General features: G+C 41.9%; 1 long non-coding RNA gene across 1 annotated transcript; it reads left to right on the forward strand.

Annotated features, from left to right (window-relative positions):
• Positions 1 to 266: 266 nt before the first annotated feature.
• On the forward strand, positions 267 to 2552 carry LOC113215600 (uncharacterized). The gene is made up of 8 exons (XR_008012208.1): positions 267 to 513; positions 921 to 1020; positions 1107 to 1183; positions 1286 to 1375; positions 1476 to 1591; positions 1675 to 1845; positions 1940 to 2014; positions 2474 to 2552. It is a non-coding gene; the product is annotated as an uncharacterized LOC113215600 (long non-coding RNA).
• The last annotated feature ends 3001 nt before the right edge of the window (positions 2553 to 5553 follow it).

Raw genomic sequence — 5553 nt, forward strand, 5'->3', positions numbered from 1 at the left:
AAATTCACACGTTTACCCCCCCAAGTGTACGAATGAAATGTCGCTCACCTGCAGGTGAGCGACATTCACACACTTGCATTTCCAGTGCAGACACTAAAAACATATTGTTGTAAAATAAGATTTTCCGGGCAAGGGGTACGAGGGGACGGTGGGAAGGGAAGGGGCTCAGGAGGGAGCAGCCCGATGAACGAAGTGAGAACTCCCATCTCAGCCACCCTCCCCCTCCCCTCCCCCCCCCTCTTGTGCCGAAGTGTTTCTTTAAAGCCATGTTTCTATGAGCTGTTTTTGTCTTTCGGCATTTCCTTTTTTTTTTTAACTGTCTCGTAGTACTGTAATTGTTATTTGTTGAACGGTGTCGCGGTCGCGAGAGTGATTTTGATGTGGCAGAGCCGGGAGTCGAGCGAGTTTGGACTTGCCGTCCAAGTGGAGAGGGTCCGCCTCGGCTCGCTAACTTTCACACTGTGAAATTCAATGGTTTTTGAGTAGGAATGTGCGTGCTGGGTGTGATTTGCGGTGAGTCATGTTCTGGTTGAGGTTTCGGTGTAATTTTCAATCCTCTGTGAAGTTGGGAAGCTCGTATTTTGGTATTTGTTTGTGGGGGCCACCTAACCTCTTAGCGACGGTTTTTAGCATGTCAATATTCACTCATTTCTCTCTCAATTTCGTTCGTTCGGGGTAATCGTGTCTCTTCTATGCGTTATTTATTATTTTCTTGACGCCTCGTCATAATTTTGCTTTCGTGACGGACTCCAAAATCAGGTTTCGGTGTACTTTGTTCCACTCAATGCCCACAGTCAAGAGCAGGGTTTAGGGAAATATTGTGTATTTCGCGTGTGTGCGTCTTAAAATCGTTGTCGAAGGCAGGGAATCCATTGAAATGTGCATTTTTTTCGTGTTCTAACATTTTCTGTGTTTTGCAGGCATGAAGTTGATGAGTTTGAGATGTTGGTTTTATTTCTGGAGACGTTTGCGTGAAAGTTATCCAATGAGAGTGGCTAAAGATGTGAGAGAGCAATGTGGGTGAGTGTTGTTATGGTTTTATCATGACATTTGCAATTACTCCATGGTCTATTTGTTGTGGTAATGTAGCCGTCGTTTTAATTCAGGATGAGTGTTCAGGATTTGCTCGTCTTTCATCGTTTAACCTGGAAGAGTTATATAACTTTGCAAGCAGTCTACAACAGTAAGATTATTTAATTATGAATGTGTTTTCTATAGATTTTTGTTCCTTTTTGCAAAGTGTTGGGTGCGCACTGACTTGTAATGTTTTACTTTTTCCTCCTAGTTGTCCATTCTGATGCGATTGGCACATTAATTTTCAAATCCACCACTTGAGCCATGGATTTATTAATACGAGGAAGGATCGTGTTCAAAGGTAAGTCTGTATTGCCTGACATCTTGTCCTTTAAAGTTCTGTTTGGTTAAGAGAGAAAGTATGTGTATTAAAGTGTTCTCTATCTGCATTTATGTTATAGGATGTGAGCAATGGCAGCACTATTACCCTCTGTGAATAAGAAGTTACTCCTGTCATTGTGAGGCAACTTGTAGATCTGTTGTATTGAGATTGAGTAGAATTGCGGGTTTGTTATTGGTAAGAGTTTGGGATTCACACATGAGAGGACTTTTTTTGATATAGTGAGAACAGTTTTAATAATTATTTTGTTTCTATTCCAGCCTGTAATGTTTTTCAATGTGGACTAACTCTGTCGTTTTGTGCGCATGTCTCAGTTTTGCCTAGAATATGATCTTACGCTTGGCATGTAATTTGATAATCCTCTGAGTGCTCTGAGGTTGCCGTTTGGAAACATTCAAGACACAATAATTTTCATTGTGGGAACCAAAGTGGTAAGTAGTATGATTATACACATGAGAGTATGAAAATTGTATAGGGAGGAATATGGAGTGGTAGAATATATGAGAAATGTTGTTTCTTCAACAGGTTTTCAATTCATCCTATTCAATTCTGGTTTCTTTGATCGAGCATTTGAGGATACGAAGCAGAGACATTGCCATAGTGAGTTTTTATTTTCTATGCAATCTTTTTCTATCTTATCAGTTTTTGTTTCTGAAGTATTTTACAAAATGTCCATATTGTATATGATGTAGCTTGACATTTGGCCCTGTGACATTTTCTTGGTTCTTTGGAGGTGAGGGGCCCCTTTGCTTCTTTAACAAATAGAAGGTTATCAATTTTGTCCAAAAAAAGAAAATTAAGGAATAAAATATATTTATGACTTGACTTGAAATGAAAAGTCATATTGCTTCGATTGTTTTGTAGTAGTTAATATAGCAGTAAAAGTGACATTCTTTTAAAGCTAGTCCCAATTAAAAATTAGAAATGTTATCCTCATTTTATTTTTTGTAAAGCAGAACAAAGTAGTTGACCTTTTTGTTTCTGAGTAGAAACTTTGCAGTGTCATGTCATAACAAATGTGCAAGAATGTTGTTTCAACTGTGGTGTTTTACCTTGTAGGTGTACATGGAGACCGAATGACTGATCTGCATTTTATGTCTGGCGGGGCTGGCTGAGTTGGGTGAGTCTTGACTGAATTTCTGCTTGAAAGTTCACCCGTGATTGGCATATTTAGGTGGTCTTTAATTGCATGGAGCAGGAAGCACTAATACTGATTCAAAGTAGGCAGTGGTCTATTTCATTTCATACCTACTTTGACTTTTTATCAGTTGTTGTGTTTTTTCCCCCTGGCATGCAATGGTCTTATAAATGCTGTGGTTTAGATACACTGGAAAAACATATCTAGGACTTAATTCCTTTTAGAGTGTGTTCAATTTTAGTGGCTTTGTAAGGACACCACAAATTTCCAAATGTATTGAAATCTATCACCTTTTGATAGTTGTGCTTTTCCGTGAGTGCTAATTTTAAATGTCTTTCACAGTCCTTGCATTCTTATCAATCCAAGCTATGTTTTTCCAGTGTATTGTGTGAATTTCTCCCAAGATAAAATCAATGTCACTAAGTTTGATGAGAAGTTTGCACGCTACATGGACGTTTAGTTTTGACATTGAAAATCGCTTGTACAGTGTGATACAAGATGAGTCAACATTAGCTCATTACATTAGGAATGCCCATTTTTGTAAGGGTCCAAACCCTATTTGATGTAGCTGGGTTTTGCCTCAGATTGTAGAATTTTTTTTATTTTTTTTCGAAATTTAACAGTTGTACAAGAGACCGGAAGTAGTGTGCCAATCTTATAACTAAAGGATATCTTTTGAACCTGGAGCACATTTTCTTGTGTCATTCTTTGTGGCTCGCCCTTTCCAAATCAGGGCAACTTCAATTAAAAGATAGTTGGTGACAAAACAGGTTGGGTTGAATCCAATTTTTTTTTCTTCAATTTCTTTTTGTTGGGTTTCTAAACATAAATTTTTAGAGTCTGTTGCGCTTTGGGCGATGTTTTTCGACGAATATAAGCGAAACAAGTTATGCGCGCCTTTCCGTCAAACCGTGTGGCCAGCTCCACTTCGTTCCTCTGGCACCTCGGTTTGAACGGAAGTGGGCGTGGCTTGGGCTGCCGGTGGCGTTTGGTCGGGCCGAGATCCTCGGGTTAAGCAGCAGCTCCCTTTCTCGAAGGGTTGCGGCCCTCACATCCAGACAGATGCATTTAGTTGCTTATCTGAACCAGTTGCGATGGACCCTTTCACCAGAAGGGAAGTGATGAAGAAGGCGAATGAAAACAGACCGGAAACAGCTGCAAGCGTGCACAAAACACTTATTGATACAATGTAGGTCCTACCAGCTTTGATTTTGTTGTCATTTAATGAAAGGTTATATCAGTTTGGGTCGCTTGAAGTAGCTGTTTCCGGTCTGTTGTTCTTCTCCCTGCTCTTCACTTCGCTGCTTCTCCAGTGTCTATTCTTTACTTTGCGGATGACAAACTTGCCACCTCTCATTGGACGAATTTTAGTTCTGTGTGTAAGAACATTTTTCGTAAGTGTATTTCAATGGAGCGCTGAGCTGAAGGGAGAAGAACAGAAGAGGAATGTGGTAAAAGCTCCCGCACCGCTCCCCACTCCTTCCCCGCCTGTTGGTGGCGGGGGTGGGCGATCGGCCTGGTGGAACCAGGGGGTTGCCCGGTAGCCTTCCCCCCCCCCCCACGGTTTTGTTCTTCACTTTTGTGGTACGTGTACCCTCAATAGATGGGTCTGACTGAGGCGATTAAAAGAAGAATTCAGAATGTCACGACCGGAACCAGTTGTGAAATAACGGCTTAAACCAGTGCAGATGAACCCTTTCTCGTGGTCATTTTTGTCGATTCGCATTGATATCAATCAGAGTACTTCTCGCACTGTTTCCGGTCCCGATTTCCTTATTCTTATCCTCGAAATGAGCATAGTCGGAACCGTCGATTTTATGAAACAAAAAAGAATTCCGGTAAAGCTGAAAGCAGAAGAATGCGGGGAAGAAGAAAACGGAAGTCGCTATGCGTTACCATGGTGACTTCCGTTTTCTTGTTCCTCGCATTCTTCTGCATTTCAGCTTTACCGGAATACTTCATTCTGCATGTTGCTCGTATCTCACACACATCCGGTGGTGCTGATTTTCTTTTCCGTTCAGCGCTGCAAAACCGGATGTCGCGTGACCTTATAACTCCACCATGGAAGTGTGTGACATTCGAACATTTATTCGTTCGTGTCAAAATGTCACACACAAAACAGCGTGTGAAATTTGTGTCATACATTTAGAACTGGATGGCTTCACTGTCACTCCAGATTTGCTACCCTTACCACATTCCCGTGTCAAATAGGGCCCCACTTGATTCCCATGCTGCTATGCCGCTCCTAGAGAATGGTAGCATTCTTATCATGTATTTTGTGCAGTACTTAATGCGAAAATTTGAGTAACTCGGATTTCTTGCAAAATGTGGAGAGAAATACTGCACAAAACTGAGGCGACTCAAAGTATCGTACACAAGAGAAAATCGTCACAAATGCACTTCTTTTGTGATGATCATATCGACATCGTGCAATATTTTATTCCTCGCAGAAAATGTGTGGCCATTATCACCGTCTGATTTATAGCGTTCAACAGACCGTTCCGACAGTGCGCTTTTTGAGAAGAAATGAAGAAGTCGGAACCGGAACCAGTACCTAAAGTGCGCTTATTTTTGACATTTGACAGTGCAGTTCGACGTGAATGACCTCGATTAAATCTCTAGTAACTGTCAATTTTAGTTTTCACTAATTTAAGCCATTATTTTAGAACTGTTTCCGGTGGTGATTTCATTACTTATTCTTTAAACGGGCACTGCCGGAACCATCTATTTATGTACACTTGTCTGACTCATACGAGTGTGTGGCCTGTTTGTGTCACTCCCTGCGTGTGACATGGCAGGCATGCACACTTTTCTATGGGGCATTTTGGCGCGCAAGTCGAGGAGGTCTCAACTCCGTTGTACCAGGTGGCTGATTCACGCCGCGCTCTTCTGTAGTTATGCTGTACCGCATGCACGAGTGCGGGCGGGTTGCCTACTCGCTCGGCTCGTAAGGCGCCGTGGACAGGGGCGATAGGCAAGCCCGCCCGCACTCGTGCATGCG

This window comes from Frankliniella occidentalis, unplaced genomic scaffold (assembly GCF_000697945.3).
Source record: "Frankliniella occidentalis isolate FOCC.00 unplaced genomic scaffold, Focc_3.1 Scaffold681, whole genome shotgun sequence".
Taxonomy (NCBI): domain Eukaryota; kingdom Metazoa; phylum Arthropoda; class Insecta; order Thysanoptera; family Thripidae; genus Frankliniella; species Frankliniella occidentalis.